The following is a 20,147-nucleotide window of genomic DNA, read 5'->3' on the forward strand; positions in this document are numbered from 1 at the left end:
GAATCAGTTACGCTGCCTCGTTGCCAAGGTCTCAAAAATCAGATGGGCAGGACACATAATGCAATTTGGAGATGAACACTGGACTAGATCCATTACTGACTGGATTCCATGGGACGTCAAAAAAACGCCCACCTACGCCACCTGGCCGCCCACCTACGAGATGGTCAGACTTCTTCGTCAAGACCCTGAACTAACAGTTTGAGGCTCTTTGTGTTCCTGGAGCAAGCAGACGCCATTGGGCTAGACGAGCACATGACAGGGATGAATGGAGACATTACTGGCGCCCGTTCAAGCAAATGGATGAGCAATGGATGACAAGTGATACAAGTGATTTACTTATTTATTTTCATTTAATCATCCTGAAAGTTCAAAGGTACTTAGATTGGGCTTTAGGCATACAATGCTTGTTTACAATAAACAAAACTTAAACCCCCTTAAACCTAAGATGGGGGAGGGGCCACGAAGAAGGCGACAGTGTGGACAAGTGAAGGAGGAAAATATGAAATCAATATGGCCATATACTTATAAGTATCGCAATTGGGTGATGTATGAATGGGGATTTCTGAACTTTTAAATTTATTTGCACACATCAAAAATTTTAATATAAATTTTAAATATTAAATTTTAAAGAAACTTCCTCAAAGAAGACATAGAAAAGACATGTCTACCCAAATTCTGCAGAAGAGAGATGAATTTTGGAAGAGAACAGATGTGCTGGGGGAGCTGAAGCTCAGGCAGGTATGTCACTTTGTCAGCATGTCCCTGCTGAGGTGCAGATGTTTCGGTGTCTGTTGCTTTCAACTAGAAACCTGGAAAACTTAAAACAATCAAGTGACAGTGTGGAGATGGGGGAGGTGGCAGTGTGGAGGACGAATGAAGGAGGAATATATAAAATCAGTCTGGCCAAATACTTATGAGTATTGTAATTGGGTGGTGTGTGAATGGGGATTCATGAATTTTGAAAAATTAATTTGCACATGTTAAAATTTTAGTATAATTTTTTAATATTAGGGGCTGAAGCAATAGCACAGCGGGTAGGGCGTTTGCCTTGCAGGCGGCCGACCCGGGTTCGATTCCCAGCATCCCATATGGTCCTCTGAGCACCGCCAGGAGTAATTCCTGAGTGAAGAGCCAGGAGTAAGCCCTGTGCATCGCCAGGTGTGACCCAAAAAGCAAAAAAAAAAAAAAATTAATATTAAATTTCAAAATAGTGCCTATTGTATGAAATGGAGTGATAAAATAATGATGACATCTGCATATAATTAAAGCTAAAGCAAATTATAAATTTAAAAAAACTGCCTGATTACTCCTGAGTGTGACCCCCAAAGGGCGGCTTCCTAGCACTGTTGGGTGTGGCCCCTAAACATAAACAAAAACAAGTAAAAACTACTTGTGTCCGTGAAACAGCTCACCAGGCTGAGCACCTGGTTTGCATGTGGAAGACTGGGGCTGGACCCCCGTGCAATACACCCCCGACACTGCCCGCAGGGACCCCCGTGCAGAGCTGGGATGGTGTCTGTGCTTTGGCTCTGGCCTCCAGACCAAACAACTAAGTTCTTTTTTTCTGATTTGAAAATAAGACAAACCAAACCACAGCAGTAACCTGTGTACAATCTCTCAAACTCACCTAAGGTCCACATTGGACCGTGGGGCTACAGAGTGATATTTCAGATGTAGTCTCTATGTCCTATCTGTAGGCTTCTTGTGGAATTACAGCATGCATGGAATCAGAGTCAAATCTGACTCCTATGGTGCGAAGTTGTGTTTATTTGTGAAGGGTGGAATCATGTTTCTGTCACTTAGGATCAAAGGTGATTTGGGGGCCAGAGAAAGGGTGGGGCTCACTGAAGGGAAAATATCATATATTCTAGGCCAGCTTAACTCTTTGCATTTTCATGATTTTTTTTTAGTAAATTAAGAAATGGAGATATAATGGTAGTCATTCGATTTATTGGGAGAAAAGTTATCAGGTAACATGTATTATGTCATGAGTTCTACTGCTTCTTCTTATCCTATTTAGTCAGTTCATGCTTAGGAAACATGAAAATCAGTATTCTTTAACACAGATGCTTTGGCTTTATGATCAACTTCAGAAAAGATCTCATGAGACACTTAAAGAGAGAATCTGCACGTTTTGTAAATATTTTCAGTGAACATAAAAACTTGCTATGATGAATGATCTGGGTAATTACTTAGAAATGATAAATTGTACTGCAATCTATAATGCAATTTATGACCATCATTAATGACTTTATGATTATCTTCTTGGGAGCTATTAATAATATGAAATATGCTTAACTTTAGAGCCACAGTAAAATGGGGGTGTGTCTGAGGGAGGAGGCACAAAGTACTTATGCGCTAATTACATTGTATTTTTATTTTTAAGGAGGAAATCACTGTGAAGTTCAATGAATTTATGTTGCTTTTATTCTTCTCTTTTATTTCTATCTAGCCCTCATGCACTTTATTTCTTTAATGAAATAAAATATCATACCAAAAATAACCAAGGTTGAAAAAAAGCAACAAAAGTATTTCCTAAAAGATCTTACATACTCTTCATTAGATTATTAGTTTATTAGAATTGGACACGAAATTATAAATTAAAGTAAATAAGAAATTAACGCCCAGCCAACTAATGACTGAAAATTAATCCAACCTCAATGCTTCTCCATAAAATCTATGTTCTATCTTTCACCCTGCAAAAGTCCCAAAAGTAAATGAATAAGTCTTGGCACAAACTAGAGCTTTGATGAACTAGAGAAGTGTGTGTCCTTTTTCAGTTTCCATTCTCTTTCAGAAAATGATCTGCGGTACATACTAGTGATTTTCTAAGACACACTCATACCTTTGACCAGCTTATTTTAATTTTGGGGTCTCTTCTAAATAGGAATAAAATATGAATAAAATCCAGACTTAAATATAAGTAAAATATACTAAGCAATGCATTTATTGTAGAATTATTATCAAAAAGTGACACCATAGAGTGGGGTGGGAGCAGGCATAATCCTCTCTTCCTTCTAAGTCCCCAATCACTTTGGAGGTAAATTCTGCCTATCTAAAAATTTTCTACTATTTTTGCCAGGAGCTGAATTTATTTGACTTCTAATTCTCTTAAGAACATTTGGACTATAAATCACATGCATTATGCCTGCCTGGGAAACCATCTTTCAGGAGAGCATCCTTTCAACAGAACTGTGCCTATTTAATTCTCCTCTTACTCAACACGGAGCTTGTGACTATGAAAACATGATCCGATACATTTTCGTATCTGCCAGGAATCCTGGAGGTTTATCATAAGCTTTATGAGGGAATAAACAATGTCATAATGAGAAAAAAGGAACCCCTATCTTTGGTGAAATTCTGTCTTCATAAGTAGCAGAGGTTAAGAACAGTGATTTTCAAAATGAACTGATGCTTGTAATTTTAATCTCATATTTTTGGCTTCCAGAATTCTCTGCCACTTGAATTACACACAGAGAAATATTCCTGCCTCTACATGCCAAAAAGATCATTATTGTGCTCTGCTTCTCAAAATTTGGAGGGGATAGCACAAATAAGCACAAAGAAGATGCAGACATTGACGGAAGAAAGCAGAGTTTGCCTGACTCAGGAAATGTGAGTTAGTGTTTGATGTGTGCCAACACTCAGATGAGGCCTTGAGCCCTGAGCCCGTAGTAGGAAGGAGAGAGGAAGGCAAATCTGATGAAGAAATTCCAGCTGAAGCCAGGCTTCTTAAACTCAATGTGGTTGCTAGTTCTTGTAGAAAAAATTAGTCCATACTGACTTGACGAACCCTAAATCTGAGTCTCAGAACATTCTGCTCACCAAGGCACTGACTACCGTAGAGTTGAAAAGATAACACTTTCCTCCGGAAACCCACCGAGAAGGGCTGGGGAGATAGTTCAAAGTGCTGGAACATGTGCTTCACAAGTGGGATCCCCAAGTTTGATCCCCAGCACCTCTGACTACCCCCCACCTTGCCCCCCCAATAAACACACTGGCAGGAGTTAATCCTGATTACTGTCAGATGTGGGTCGAGCAAACAACACAACACACACTGCCAACTTAGTGTGATGAGCGGTGAGGTTCAATAGTGGCCTCAAAACCATTGTAGAAGAGTGATTGTCTCTTAGAATTATAAGCCCAGGAAAGAAGACTCCTCTAAAGCAAACACCCATTGCCAGTGTTTCTGCATTTTAAGAGCAGATGTGACAGATGTCAGTTCCATATGGCACTGTATTCTAACTCCAGCAAGGTTGTATGCAAATGCAGGTGCTGGTCTGTGTGTGTGTGTGTGTGTGTGTGTGTGTTGTTTATCTTGCTTGACTTTTAATGTCTTGATACTTCAAGTTTCAAGATGTGATTTCTCCTCAAACATTGAAACTTGTACCAGAGATGTAACGAAAGACAGCTCTACTGACCTGAAAAATAAAGCTGAAATGAAAATAATAAAAGCTCTGCTTTTCCTTTTACATTAAATTATGTAAGAACATCAACCACCTTGTCATGAAACATGATGGAGTCATCTGTGATTATTAAAGACTACATGAGAGTGAGAAATTAGAAAATGTGGCGGAAGGGGAAGGTACCAATCTGCTCAAAGACAGCTCAGAGGCGCTGATACCCTGCATGATGTCACATCTCATTTCTCTCTATGAAACCAGGCAGCTGTTCAGTGGTTCCTCTCTCCTGTCTGCACCGTTTGTGTTAGTTTTGTTCCAAGTACTTCATCTACTGTCTCAGTGAGAAACAAGGAACTGCAAGAGATGTCTGGGAAGGATGGTAAGTCCTGTGCCTCCTCCCCATGTGCCTTTGAAAGATAAACATATTTGCCATCCTAGCTTACACTGTTAGTTGAAACCCTGTTTCAATTTTTTAAAAAATATGAAAAAAAATAAGCCTGATGTTGCTTTAGACTGAAAATTGTCAAATCTGAGGACATGTATTTATTTCAGAATCTATAAACTTTCTAATGATAAAAAAACCCTATTTGATATTCTTGGGTTTATTGGTTCACAAGTGATCAGAGTAGCTAAATAAAAACTGTAAAATAATCAAATGGAAAACTTGTAGCTTTAAGATGGTGACAGTGGTAGCTGTGGAAGGTGTTTTCTGCTTTTAGAAATGGGAGCCGCTCCTGCCCTCTGTGGCTCGGAGACTGGGGGAAGCCGGAGTTGACACTGCCAAGTGCAAAGTCAGAACAGCGGCAGCAACTGGCCTTCGCTTCCTCGATGGACCTAGGAAACTGTGGGCCTCCACTCCCCTCCCCCACAAACGACTGCCCTCTCAGCTTTTTCCCAACTTGTCCATCCAAAGACCAAAACTTGAGAAGCTCTAGCACAGTACAAAGAACAGAAGAAAATGCCAGTACCGTAAAAATTACACCTTTCTAGGACTTGAAAAGAAAACATAAAGCCTACATTTATGACATATGCACTCAACATTACGCATAGAAATAGGAGAAGAGAGACTGCTTAGAAACTTAAAATACTGCAGCTGAATGATAAAGTTTCCCCAGACAGGCCTCTGGGAATTTGGTCAGAGGCTTGTTATGCGTGTTTCGCAGGCTCGGAGCAATTCTGATGATCATGTGGTGCCAGCACATTCTGGAAGGACCCTCGAATAGTGATGATCACCCCCTCCCCCCAAAAAAGGAACAAAAGTATCAACGCAATGCTTAAAGGACAAAATGAAAAAATAACAAAGAAGAAAACATAAGCTAAAGCAAGGGATAGGCAAGGGCAGGGAGGCACAGACACTAAGCATTTCCATTATAATCACCCCCAATGTCTGCAACATCTATAATGACAAACAAGAATTTTGTTTGAAAGTTACATAAGCATATATTCCAGGTGTTAAAGCATCAGCTTTCCTATTAATGAGCCATTGTCACTACCCGAACTAATTTTAAAGAAATCTAGAGTGATGAAAAGAAAATAAAAATAATCGCAAATCTCCGAGTACCTGTATTTTACTGAGTCTGCCCGTTTTTTACATAACTCTGAAATCTCCCCACCTTCTCTGCACCCCACAGCCATTATCCCCAAGGCCTGGATGATTCTGGGGCAGAGCCCCTCTCTCTGATTGCATTTTAATTAGACCCAGGCCTCCAGCTGACCTCCTGAAATCCACTTTCCACCTGATGGTCTGAATAATCTTCTACAAATGCAAATTCTTTCATCTCCTCTTTGCCTCAGGATAATGTACTAATTCCTTAATGAGACTCAGCAGGATGTGCTCTTACTTAGCACTTTTTAGCTTTATTTTGCACCAATCTCCAAACACACACCCTCTCCGCCACTTACAAGCTCATCTGCATTCTCCAGAGAGGCCCAAGTCAAGTCCCTTGGGCCTGACTGTGGCCATTAACACTCTCCTTTCCCTGGACACAAGACTTAACCCACAAGGACCCACCTTGTTGCTGCGCCCACACTTCCTGCAAGGACCTCAGCCTCGGTGTTATTTTACCTTAGAGCTGTCCTCCCCGCCTGGATAGACATCCACTCTGCTCTGGGGGCGCTCCCTTGAGTCTGTTTGTTGGGTGTTGCTTTCTGGATCCCAGCAAGACTACCCACCACCCCGGAAAGAACCCCTATTTTTCTGTTGACATCCCCAGGGCGAAGCCCGATTCAACAACACTCAGCAAACTTTCAAGAAGGAGTAGCTGAATGAAGAATCAAGACAAATTAAAATAGAAAGCAGATGCAATTCCAACAACGGAATCGGAGCAATGCAACTGCCTCTCAGTGCCACGCAGCAGGGAGACCGACACACCCCCACGGCCTCCTCATTCTGACAGGGCAATGCCCACCGTGGCCGCCCGGGAGGTGGGCACTCTGGGACCTGCTCCCCAACCACCGTTATTTTGACCCGCCTGTGAGAATGTGCCTACTTCCTTGAGTGCAACTTGAACAGCACTTCTAAAAATAAGACCTTTTACTGCAGTTTGGAACTTGGCTCTTTACCCTTTAGAGGTCTTGTGCCAAATCAGAAAACGGGAATGAATTCAGGGACTGTCCTTTTTATGTGTGTGGACGCTCTGGAACAGGTCGGTCACGTGTTTCCCGAAAGGCATTTGGGTTGCAGAACTGAGCTTCCCCAGGGCTAGGGGTGGGCAGAGGGGACAGAGCATGGGATTCCATGGGGCAGGGGGGCTTCACTTTTACCCTGTGGTCACAGTGACAGGAAGTGGACAGTCTGGGGGAGGCTGCAGTGTGCCTGAGCCCCGAGCATGAACAGAACTGTCAATCAAATGAAAAGAAGCACATGCCAGATGTCCGCCCCTCGGGACTGCTCCTCGGGGCAAGGGTCCTGCGCGTGTGCCCACCTCATCCTTCCCCACGAACCCACTCTGTTCAAACTGCTCTCCACTGAGCACTTTTCACTGCCCGTTGCTTGTGTGCTGTCCTCACCCGTCTTGAAAAGCTTCCCACAAGAGGAACTTGGCTCTATCCCCCGGCCAGACAATAGGAAATAAAGTATCACAGGCAATTTCATACCGGCGTGGAGCAAACTCAATTTCCAATGCACCTTGTTTTTTTTTAGATTACCCTTAAATATTGTTTTCTATTTTAGAATGGAAATCTGATTCTTCCAGATCTTGCAAAGATATACAAGGCAAATCTTTACTGTGTTCAGCGTGAGTCTCTATTTTTGGTCAGTGATTTTTATTCGCTTATTTGTCTTTTAAAATAGTCTACAGCATCTTTCTTAACTTAAAATCACTTTTCACCATAGACTATTTCCTCCCAAACTAGTACAAATAAGCACATTTCTCTACAAATAAATTAATAAATACCACGTAAGCAAAAATGGCGTAATCTCAAGATAGAAAGCCATGGTTTTCTGCTTTAAAAATACATTTTCATTCAGGTGATTTGTTTTTGATTAACCGTCTCATTTTCTATCATCTGTTACCAAAAATGGAATCTAAGTCTTTAATTGACTGATCATTGTAACTCTTGCAAGAAGGAATAGTGGGCAACATGGGAACAATTACAAAATTAAACATCTTAGTAGCTTTTAAATTTTATCAATGTAAGTAAAAGATATTTTTCTAGGAAGATAAAACATAGATTACTGCTTTGTAGATATGGAATTTGTGTCACATAACTGAGATAATTCTTATTTTGTAATCATAATATAAAATATAGTTGGGCTAGAGCAATAGCACAGCAGGTAGGCTGTTTGCCTTGCATGGGTCTGACCTGGGTTCAACTCCTCTGTCCCTCTCAGAGAGCCCAGCAAGTTACCAAGAGTATCTAGCCCGCACGGCAGAGCCTGGCAAGCTATCCGTGGTGTATTCAATATGTCATAAACAGTAACAACAAGTCTCACAATGGAGATGTTACTGGTGCCGGCTCAAGAAAATCGATGAACAATGGGATGACAGTGCTACAGTGTTACAATATATAGTTATATCTAAAATGTTATTATCTATGACAAAGACTATGCAGCAAAATAAAAATTAATTGAAATGTGGTTAGTTAGAGAGAACCCAATTGTCTAGGTAATGATATATTTATTTTCTAGAGTTAACCCATAGTTGTGTGAAATGGTCATTCAGACAGGAAAATTTGAATATTTAATTCTATATTTTAGTGAATTTCTCATAAAATATTATTAAGACATGTATATTGTTCAATTTCTACTATTTTTGACAAAAATAAAGATAACCATAAGAGAATTAGTTTTTATTCATTTGTCTACATTATTAATACCATTTATATGCATACATATATGTTTGAAAATTTCTGAAAATTTTCTTTCTGTTCAAAATTAATCTAGTCTAACACTCACTTATTAAAAACATAATATTGAATCTTGGAAAATTGGAAAAACTATAAATATGTCTGCAAACAGTTTGGGCTTCTAATGTGATTTAAATCTTATCAATATTAATAATATATTGTCACTGTCACTGTCATCTCGTTGCTCATTGATTTCTCGAATGTATTAAACATCCCATTTGTTTAATTGAGAACAAAAGAATACATATTAGATGAAATGTTAGTATGAACATTTATTAGATGAAATGTTAGTATGAACACACTTTTATAATATAGTAATAGAAAAATAATAAATGTATTTTAGACCATTAATCAAGAATTATATTTAGTTACAATCTCCATACCATAGTGATAACCTAAGGTAACTGAGATAAATTATATAAAGACATATCAGATAAAATATTATATGAAATTATGGAGAACAAAACTTTTGAAAGATATAAATTTCATAGTTTTTAAAGTAAAAGTAGAAAACATAGCAAAAGAGCTGAACTGAGCATTAAAGTTTGATTTTGGAATGAAATGTTTAGAGGCAAATAAAATCTAATAATATAGAGAACTGAAGTAAAGATCAATCACTCAGATTTCAGTAGTCTTAAGCACGTACATTTTATGAGAGATCTGTAGATTTGAGGAAGGGATGAAGATTGAGCATAACAAGAACGTCAGAAAAAGAAAGCAAGCATGCATGCTTTCTTCTGTTAATGCTTGTGATTTCATTAGGAAAGATTCACATACTAAGGAATGATTATTTTTTAATGAGTTTCCTGACAAAACACATCATTCAAATAAACATCAATTAGCACAAAACAAATTTGGGGGCTATTTCACCCTATTATTACGAGGTGCAAAATTTCCATTTTAAAGAAGTAAAATATGAGATTCATCTTCTTTATGATGTTTTTCCCTTTAGAGTTAGTCATTGCCTTACCAAGATTCTTTAAGTTGTTGAGTTGTTGAAGTTAAACAAGTTGTCTAAACTGTATTTTCTGTTTGATATTGAGCCATAGCTTGGCTACAACTTTTAAAAAAACTAAAAACTATCTTGGCAGAGAGAAGCGGTATTCATAAAATGTTGATTTCCAATAGGAATTTATATTTATGTATATTAAATAAAAGGAATTATATACATATATTCTTATAATATGTATATAATTTTCCCCTGATCCGCACCAGTTCGGCCACCCTCCAGAACTCACGGCTGCTTCTCCCAGAAGGGAGCATAAAATGAGGCCCCCATAACCATGCCACCGGACTCCGAGCCAGCCTCTTTCCACTCAGGGCACCCCAGAGGGGGACGGGTGAGAGACGCCCTGCCCAAGGGACCCAGCCCTGGCAGCTGACCTCCACTACCCAGCCACCACCATGCTCCAGGAAGCTTTCCAAACGCTCGGGCCAAGCCTCAAGCATGAGCAAAGTCCCACGGAAACCCAGGTAATGTGGAACTTTGTGATCTTGGACCCTGGGCTCAGTAGCACCCGGGAGCAGAGATCCTCTGCCTGCTTCCCCCAGTCTCCAGTGACCCAGGGGTCACACCCATAAACCACCTCCTGCCGGCCTTAGGCCACTTTCCATATGCTGGGGTCGAGCCTCATGCATGAGAGAACATATTATATTCCTGGACTGCGTGGCCGTGAAGTGGCCACAAGACACATCATCATAAAGGGATATACACATATGTGTATATATATATAAAATATATATAAATATATATATATATATATATGCCTCTTGGAGAGCCAGCAAGCTACCGAGAGTATCCTGCATCACGGCAGAGCGTGACAAGCTCCCCGTGGCATATTCAATATGCCCAAAACAGTAACAATAACAGTCTCATTCCCCTGGCCCTGGAAGAGCCTCCAATCCTTGGGAAAGACGAGTAAAGAGAGGCTGCTAAAATCTCAGGGCTGGGACGAATGGAGACATTACTGGTGCCCGCTCGAGCAAATCAATGAACCACGGGATGACAGTGACACAGTGATGTGTGTGATTTGAAAAAAGAAGAGGAGGAATGGGAATTCACATTTACTGTCCTGAGAGCAAAACCTGGAACTACCTCTTCAAGTGCAATTTGAAAATCTGTGTAAAAATTTTAAGTGCTCATACTGACTTATACTGCTGATCATTCCCCAAATGATGCTTTTTCCACAGAGAAGAGAGACTATGCACGCTGATGCTAATGGTTGCAGTTTCTACAGAAAAAAAACTGTAGTGAGAACTAAATTGTTCATCAATGAAAAAACTGCCAAAAAAATCCAATAAAATAATAATTTAAGGGGATCATATCTGCACATATTGTTACATATGTGTACAACAATATCCTTGAATACTGTTAATTTCAAAAGTCAGGTAAAGCATGTATGTGGAGAATTGCTTCTATCTGCAGATGCATATATTTACTTTTTTTTTTAGAAATTGATGCCTCGTTCCAAGACATAGACCCACTTTAATGATATTCCAACACAGACCTATAATTTGTCTATAATAAGAATAAAGCAACATAACTAAATTTACTATATCGTCCCACTTCTAACAATTTTTTAAGATGCTAGAAGACAGAGAGAACTGATCAGTGTCGATTAAAAGTTGGGGAGAGCTGAGAGAGAAGACTGGGCCTTTGGTGGGCAGACCATTAGAAACGACTCGTCACCAACAGCAAATGGGTGAGGTGTGAAATGGTGTCAGAGAGGAATATCGAGCCAATGAGCGGCCACAGAATGCTACGGGGACAGATGTTTGCTCTATAGGAGAGCCCTACCAAAGGGTGGAGTCCGGGCAAGGTCAGAGATAGAGAGATTAATAAAGTGCTCATTGGAGTTATTCAGGTAATGAAACGATAAAGGCCTGAGCACGAGACATCGTAGTGAAGAGACATGGTCACCCATGAGAATAAAGACACTGAAGAAGCATACTTGATAAAAATTGACATATAGGTAGAAGAATGCATTATTCCTAGGGGCAAAATGGGGGCTAGAAAGATCTTAAAACAGGCCAGGTGCTTGCCTTCCAGGGGGCTGACCTGGATATGACCCCCAGCAACCCCTATCACCCCCGAACGCTGCCAGGAGTAAGCCTGAGCACTGTTGGGTATTGCCCAAAGCTCCCACCCAAACAGAAATGAATAAACTGAAAAAGAAAGAGAGCTAGAAACCCTCTAGACAGCAGGCTCTAGCACCACCATCTCCATTACACAGACAAGTGCATCGCAGGACTGCTTCGACTTAATTTGTCCAAGGTCAGGCAACCAGTGAACTGTGGGCCTGGAATTGCAAACTAAGGTAGCCGGGGACAGCTGTGTGCCAAATAAACACTGCCCTCTCTGCCCTCACAGCCCCTAGTGACCACGGACTCGTCAGGTGGCATCAGGATTCCAACGTGTTGGATGGATGAAAAGAACTGGCACTCACCGGACATGGAGAATGGAGAGGACATTCGATTAATGTAAGACCAAGGGGCCAAGCTAGAGGGGCTGAGTTTGCAGTTACCCCTGTCATCCAGGTTGAAACATTTAGCAGGCGTTTAGGCAAGGGAGGAAGGTTCCAGACACGAAACACGTGTCTCAGTAAGTCTCTGTCAGACCATGATTGTATTGGTACAGCAATGGTTAAGGAAAATTTCCTCAGAGGACACTGGAGTCTTGGGCCTCTGATGTACGTGCTTCTTTTGGGTGAACCCTCCAAAGACCTGACAATAAACAGGCATTAACTGGCAGGAAGAAAAAGGTCTTTTTAATCTATAAAAATATCTGAGAGGCTGGAGTGATAACACAGCAGGTAGGGCATTAGCCTTGCACGTGGCTGACCCGGGTTCGACTCCCAGCATCCCATATGGTCCCCTGAGCACCGCCAGGGGTAATTTCTGAGTGCACAGCCAGGAGTGACCCCTGTGCATCACCTGGTGTGACCCCAAATGAAAAAAAAAAATCTGAAACCTACAGAGTTGAGTGGGAAAGTTACTTCCCAGGATCCTGTTCTTTAGAAAGTTGTATTTTTTTTTATTTCTTCTCACCCACCACAGAAAAACCTAAATAAACCCCACTGAGCCAACACATCCACCTTTCCCTGACATACTCATTACTAGTCAGAAAACTACATTTGCAATTCTTTGAGTCATTTTTCTATTCCTCCACATCTGTTCCTGAGTGACAGACAACGAGGGCCAGGGGGGAAAAAACAGAAGGAAATTATTGGTGGTGCGGGGTCTGGGGTGGCTGGGCAGGCCGGGCTGAAGAGAAAGTCTGGAGACACTCAGAAATTTGTGACAAGTCATTCATTATTAATAGATAAGTGTATCACATTGTGAGTATCAGACTTCTCTTTAGGAAAGAATTCTGGCTTACTGAATATTTTCCAAGTTCTAGGCCCAGAGCACATGATGGACAAAATGACAAGCTTATTGGTGCTATTACTGATTGCACATTTTAATCTGATAACACAGGGTTAGGCAGTCTTATTGCACATGCTCTGTTAATTTTAACTCATGACATTTTCTTAATAGGAACTATTATGCCTTGACAATATTTCTACTTACATTTATTAATAATAATTTGTACAATTTTATGGTCTAAGAATGTCACTTGGAGATATTTACAAATTATTATACAATGAATTTTAAAATGACTAGCAAAAGATAAAGTGGATGGAGCAAACTAGAGGACTTATATTCAAAAGGATGGAAAATGTTTTTTATTTTTGTTGAAATTGTATTTGTTTTACATTTTTCATCAGAATTAAACATTCTAAGTATAGGCCTTTAGATTTGAAAAGTGGTTTCTGAGATAAATTGATGATTTGAAGGGAAAATCTGGCTTAAAAATTATTAGAAAAAGCCATTTTATTTTTCTGAATATTGAGACAAAATGAGAAAATTAAAAGTGATTGATAATGAAAATTAATCATTTTCCCTGTAGTTTGTACAATTTTCACTGCTAGAATAACTTCTCAAACTCCACTGGAAGCATTAAATTTGCTTTGTGAGTTGAAGAAAAAGCTACTCTTAGTAAGTTTGTTCCAAGCATTTAAACACTGATTTCAGGAATAATTAGATGACTTTTTTGAGGATCTCATTTTGCCAACCTTTTCTCTCTGAAAAAGCAACCCATGCCATTATGAAACAACTTTAAATAATAATAAGACTGTTCTTTTACTGAACCAAACCAGTAATTTCTGTAGGTTGTTCATGTGCCTCATCTTGTACCACAAAGATCATTCATAATTTCCTCCAAACACTTTTTATACTGTTACTTACAAAGATTAATGATTGTGAAAATCATCCCTCTAAATAACCCCAGGTTTAGGATAGTATCCTCGGCAAAATAGTTTAAGTCTCATTGGGCATACAGATTTGCACCTAGGAAAGCCCAAGAAAGAGCAGAATAGCTGAGGGCAGGCAAACTTTGCTGACCTAGCAATTTACAATTATATCTTAAAAATTTGATTATTTATCAAATGCATGCATTTTATACAAGATTTATTTCAAAATGTCTATTATTTAAACATTTTTATTTTTATCCATAAAAAGCTTCTTAAGAACCGTTTTAATTTTTCTACCTTGTGGATCAGATACATTCAGATTTGAATTTATAAGGCTTTTTCTAAAGCATTTGACCTTTGAGTTAATATTTTGATTTTAAAATTCAAGTTCTTCCTTTCATTAAATAAAAACTCCCTTAAGCAGCATTTAGTTCTACTATGCATGTCAAGAAAATATTTCTATAAAAAAACCCCCTCTAAATCCTAAGAAAGCAACTTATGCTAGATGATAATCTTACATAAAGGTTTAAATTTAGGCTAATCAAACCACTTCCCTTTTTCATGCCCCAATATCAGTTTTGGTATGTATGCATGACTCTGTGTGTATGTTGATGTATACATGCATATATATGATAAATACACATCATGCAGTGTGATAGAAGAGTTATCAAGTTTTCCTGAAATATTTTCCATTGCAATAGTTCATCTTACTTTTAATGAAATCGTTTTTCAAATTGGGTAAGTGAATGCAGTGCTTGAAAGGGGAGATGCCTAGCTAACCCTTGGCCCCAGCATAGGGAGGACAGAAAAGGCAAGAAGCGAGGACGGGTGGGAGAACAGGAGGGAAGTACAGTCGGGGGTGGGGGTGGCAGATCCCATCGGGATTCAGATCCATTGTGGGTGGAAAGGGCGGTGTAGGTCCATATCCAACCAGAGTCAACAACATTGAAATCACGAGACCCAAACTTGAACAACCCAGCTTTCAAAGAAGCCTGTCAAGATGCTGGCTGAGGTGTGGGGTCAGGGAGGGGAATGGGAAGACTCCTTGGGGAAGGCGGTCATTGGGCGTGAGATGGCCCTGGGACACCAAGTGTCTAAAATTCAGCTATGGATATCCTAGGAAATCATGATGCTTTAATAAAAGCTTTTAAAAGGAAGTTGTTATTTGTTGCTGAAAAGTTTCATCTCTATACTTCAATAAAGAACAGTCAGGCTGAAATATCTACTGTCAAGTAATTCCAGGTATATTAGTCAGTTCCACATAGACTATTTCTGCTCTTACATTAATGCACCCGGGATGCGTCCCTTGTTGAGGTTAGCCACCTTAGATGATTAATGCCTACTGTCGCAAAATGGACTTGCTGGAGCAACAAGACCCATTCAGAGATGACTACTGCAATCCACTCTGTCCTGCCAAAGAAGTGAGTTCAATTAAGTGCTACCTTGAAATTATCAGTGGGTTCTAAAGAATATGAAAGAACTCTGTTAAAACATGACTTTATTTTTTATGTTCTAAAATTGTTCACGGTAAGCATTATTATGTAATTTGAAAAACATAAAGTGCATTCATGATATAAAATAGCATAATATTGGTGAGTGAAAGCAAAAGATAAAATGATCAAGTAATATGAGATAATGTATAACAATAAGTTCCCTTTAATAAGTGTTACCTATGTACATTTTCATCTATTTATTAATTAATCCTCTGGACAACTGAGAAATTCTCAGTTGCCCTGAATAAATCAAATAACAGGAAATCATGGAAAATAATGATGGGGTCAATATCTGTTTATTTTGAAACTGGAGCAGAAAATGGGTTAGAAGTTAATTTCCTTCATCTGACTTCTAACATTTTTTCTCTATTTCTTATTAGTTTATAAAAAAATCTTATTTCTCACCAACTCAACTTCACTAGCATCAGTTATCAGAAAAAGAAAATGGGGACTGGGGAGATGGCTTAGTGGAAGAGAGCATGACCGGCTTGTATAAGAAAGAGAAGGAGAAGAGAGTAGGATTGAGGAGAGAAGAAGAGAGGAGAGAAAGAGAAAAAGAAAGGAAGGAAAGAAGGAATAAGGAAGGAAGGAAAGAATAAAAAAGGGATGAAATAATTAAAGAGAGAAATAAGGGCAGTAAGAAGGAAGGAGGAAAGGAGGGAGGAGGAAGAAAGAGAAAGGAAGGAGAAAAAAAGAGAAGGAAGGAAAGAGGGAAGGAAGGGAGGGGAAAAGGAAGGAAGGAGAAAATATGCAAATTAATTTAAGCAACTTTTCAAACATATGTGATGAAGTAATGTTTAAAGGCTGAATACCTAATAGCAAAAACCTAAAGTTTGGGATTTCAGCCTTATCCAAGCGAATTTAAGAGCTGGGCAAGTAAATATAAATTATTTGTGTGGCTAGCTTGCTTACTTGAGTACAGATCGTCTTCTAATTTCTTTGACATAAACAAGGTAGTCTGTACAGCTGATCTGACCATGGCACCCCCTGCTGACCCCTGGCCTCTGAGAATACTGACAAAGAGACACTGGCTCATTTCTATGAGCCACTAACATTTCCCATGCGATAGGCATCATACTAAAAGATGGACAGATGTTGTTTCCATTAATTCTTAACACAAACCTATTCCACTCTTAGAAATGAAAGGAGAAACTTGGGCTCAGCACCATGTCCACACTAAAGAAATGAAGTTTGGATCAGGGTCTTTGTGGCACATCATACTCAAAAAACCAAGTAATAAAATATAGTTTGGGGGGGATTTTTCTATAAAGTGGACTATTGCAGATTTGTGGAATAACTCTGGAATAATCCATCATAAACAGACTCTAAAAAAACCCAGCAAGCCTGGAACAGGGGTCCATCAAGGTGCTTTTAGCCTGGCAGCCTTATGGGAGCCTGGTTAGTATTTCATCAGAAGATTCACTCACATCATCCAATCAGGACAGCAGAACCCTCTGTGGAAACAAGGGCTTAGCTGAGCGAACAGGCCAGATGGTTCCACTGTCTTTATATCATGTTGCTAATAAATATTTGTTTTTAGAGAGAAAATGCATTCCACTGCAACCGTCTCCCTGGTAGCAAGGCTGCAGGAAAGTAGGCCTGCACTGGCCTTTCTTTAATACGAGGAGCTGCTCACGTCTGTGCAAGGTGGAAACACAGGCCCGTGGTGAGGGTTCCCTTGGTCCCTCACCGGCACGGCTGCTGGCAAGAGGAGAAGAGCTGGGGATACCTTTCTGGTCAGTTCAAAGCTCTGCTCACTGGACTTGTTCATGAGAAATCTTTTTTTTTTTTTTTTTGCTTTTTGGGTCACATCCAGCAATGCACAGGGGTTACTCCTGGCTCTGCACTCAGGAATTACTCCTGGCAGTGCTCAGGAGATCATATGGGATGCTGGGAATTGAACTTAGGTTGGCTGCGTGCAAGGCAAATGCCCTACCCGCTGTGCTATCACTCCAGCCCCAAGAAATCATTTTTTAAGAGAAAAATGCAATATGAATGAGATCACTATGTCCAAACTCTTTTACTATGAATAATATTCTAATAGGATGTCCTTCACATATTTTAATACACCCTTTCTTATCACCAGGTTTTTTGGTATAATTACCACTTAATCAAATGCCAGGGAGTATCCTAGGTATGATAATAGATTGATCTGAATAATTTCTGGTTGATGAAACATGGTTAATTAATGCTTTTGAAACTCTTACTGACTTTCCCCTCAAATGCATCTTCTGATGAGTGGACAATTTGCTTTCTCTTTACATACTTGGTTATAACAACAGCACTCAAGTGGCTTCTACCTCCTCACAGGATAATTAGGCATAGCACCTATCAGACATCAAGGGCATCACAGTTGCTTGGATGTGTCTGTGTAGGCGACAAGATGCACACCTCTGTCCTGCTCATTCCTCTCGGTGGTGATACCCCGAGCTACATCCACCAGTTCTCAGCTCATGTACTTGTCTATTTCCCTAAACCCTTGCATTCATTCTCTTCCTTCCAAATTCCTTCCTTTGTCTCAGTCTCTGTTCCTCTTCTCACTCTCTCTTACACACACACACACACACACACACACACACATCGATTTTCAGTAACCTCTCCCTGTTCTATCCTCTTAGCAACTTTTAATTTCCCTTCCTAGTTAGTCTCAGTCTCACTCTACTCTTCAATCCTGAAGTGCTTGAAACCAACTTTCCTGGTAGCTTTCTTAAATTGGCCTCCAGTAATTACCTAATTTTCTCTACTAAACCTCGAGAGTCCAACATGAGATCAAATCTCTCACACAAAGCATCTAAAACACTTTCCAGGAATGGCTTTGACAATCCTTTGGTTTCTCTGCCTGCCTCTCCGGATTCCACAGATAGGCAAGTGTCTGGAGCAAGAAAATCTATTTCTAAATGAACAGCATAATGCCTCATAAATCTTTTTATCCATGTCCTGAAAAAACAATTTTCTAGTTTCATTTTAAAAGGCAAGAAATAGAGGGATACAATTTCAATCTACAGCCTAAGCCGCTACATTCTCAGTAGGGAGTAAATGACATGACTTTCAGATTTCCAGGGATCTTGCTCAGAAATTTACCTCTTTTGCAGAATTTCACACTAACCCAACTCCTTATAAATCAAAAAGTTTCAGAATACCCTGTCTACAAATGTTACTGAGTTAACATATGACTAAAAAATGTTAAGTAGGTTTCGAGTTAGAAATTTATAATAGAGAACTTTTGCCAGTTCAACGTATGAGGTCAGTGTTTATAAACATGGTGGACCTTATTGATAGAGCTCTATTGGCTGAATCATTGGATATATAATACCCAAGACCATAAATAAAAATTAAAGCTATTTTCCTAAATTACTATTTTCAACACCGTTCTGTTCATTAGAAACAGAATGAACACTATGGAATTTAGACCATGACAAGTTAAAAGTGAAATTGGAGTAGATATTAAAGCTTGCTCTGGTAAAAGACTTTCAGTACATATAAGCTGGAAACCTCACGAAACGCACACAGCGACTGAGTATTCAAATGGCACGAAATAGAACATCTCACTTAACTAAACACAACCTGCTGTCAAGTGCTCGGGAAAAGGCCCTCCCTATGCGTGCACTTGCCCACAAGCCCGACTGGCAAAGATCTGTAGCTAATTCCCATTAGAAACCGGGTTGGGCTCTTTGGCCTTTGCCGTTGAGAGAAAGGACTACTATTCCCAAGTTCCACTGCTGGATTTCACCTTTTGGGATTCAGACCAGACTTGCCTCCCCTCCCTTTCCGCCTCAGCTTTCCCCGGGAGCCTGCGTCTGGCCCGGCCCCGGGTTCTGAGTGCATTTTTCCCTATTCTTCCGTGGCAGTGCTCCTTGTCTGAGCGGCGGTGTCGGGGTGCCCGAGGGTCTCTGGGAGACCATCCCTGTGATGCACCTTGAGTCCTTCTAGAAAGACACGAGGGCCTCGTCCCCCCGCCTGCGGGATCCTCTGAAAAGCCCCCTGTGGGTCTTCACTAGGCCCTAACCTGGCCGCCAGCAGCCCTGGAGCCCCGTCCTCCGGGAAGCGCTTCCCTGACCGCTCGGGGCTAGGCTACTTTGCTCTTGCAGCCTGAACGGTGAGGACCAAGGTCCTGGGGCCTGGAGAAGGGAAGTGGCGCAGGAGGCTGTCTCTGGGAGATGGGGATTCAGGGCAGGAAGCGCAGACCTAGCCCCTGAGGCTCAGGCTTCCCCGGGGAGGGCTGGGAGGACCTGTACACACCTGCGGGGCGGCGGCCCCTGTCAGAGCAGCTGTTCCTAGCACGGAGACTCACTTTTCCCAGGGCCGGAGCTGAGAGGAGCTGAAGTCGGAGACTCTGTGACCTTGACGGTAAAGGGTAAAGGCAAGAGCAAGTACATGGCCACGCTGTTGCCCTGCTGGCCTGCACTGACCATCTGCGGATACCAGTGTGATGCCTCGCTTCTACCTGCAACCTTGATATTTAGGTGAAACAAGGAAACTGCAGGAAATGATTGATTCCCTTTATTTTTTTTTTTATTTATTTAATTAATTTTCTTTTTACCTACTCAAGGCCTACAGCACCCGGGATTCCCAGCAGTCTCCCATCCAAGTGCTAACCAGGCCCCGCCCTGCTT

General features: G+C 40.5%; 1 protein-coding gene across 1 annotated transcript in view; it reads right to left on the minus strand.

The window, feature by feature from the left end:
• NALF1 (NALCN channel auxiliary factor 1) overlaps positions 1-20,147 on the minus strand; it is a 555,696-nt gene that overhangs the window by 106,813 nt on the left and 428,736 nt on the right. The window lies entirely within an intron of this gene.

Source organism: Sorex araneus, chromosome 1 (genome assembly GCF_027595985.1).
Source record: "Sorex araneus isolate mSorAra2 chromosome 1, mSorAra2.pri, whole genome shotgun sequence".
NCBI classification, from domain to species: Eukaryota; Metazoa; Chordata; class Mammalia; order Eulipotyphla; family Soricidae; genus Sorex; species Sorex araneus.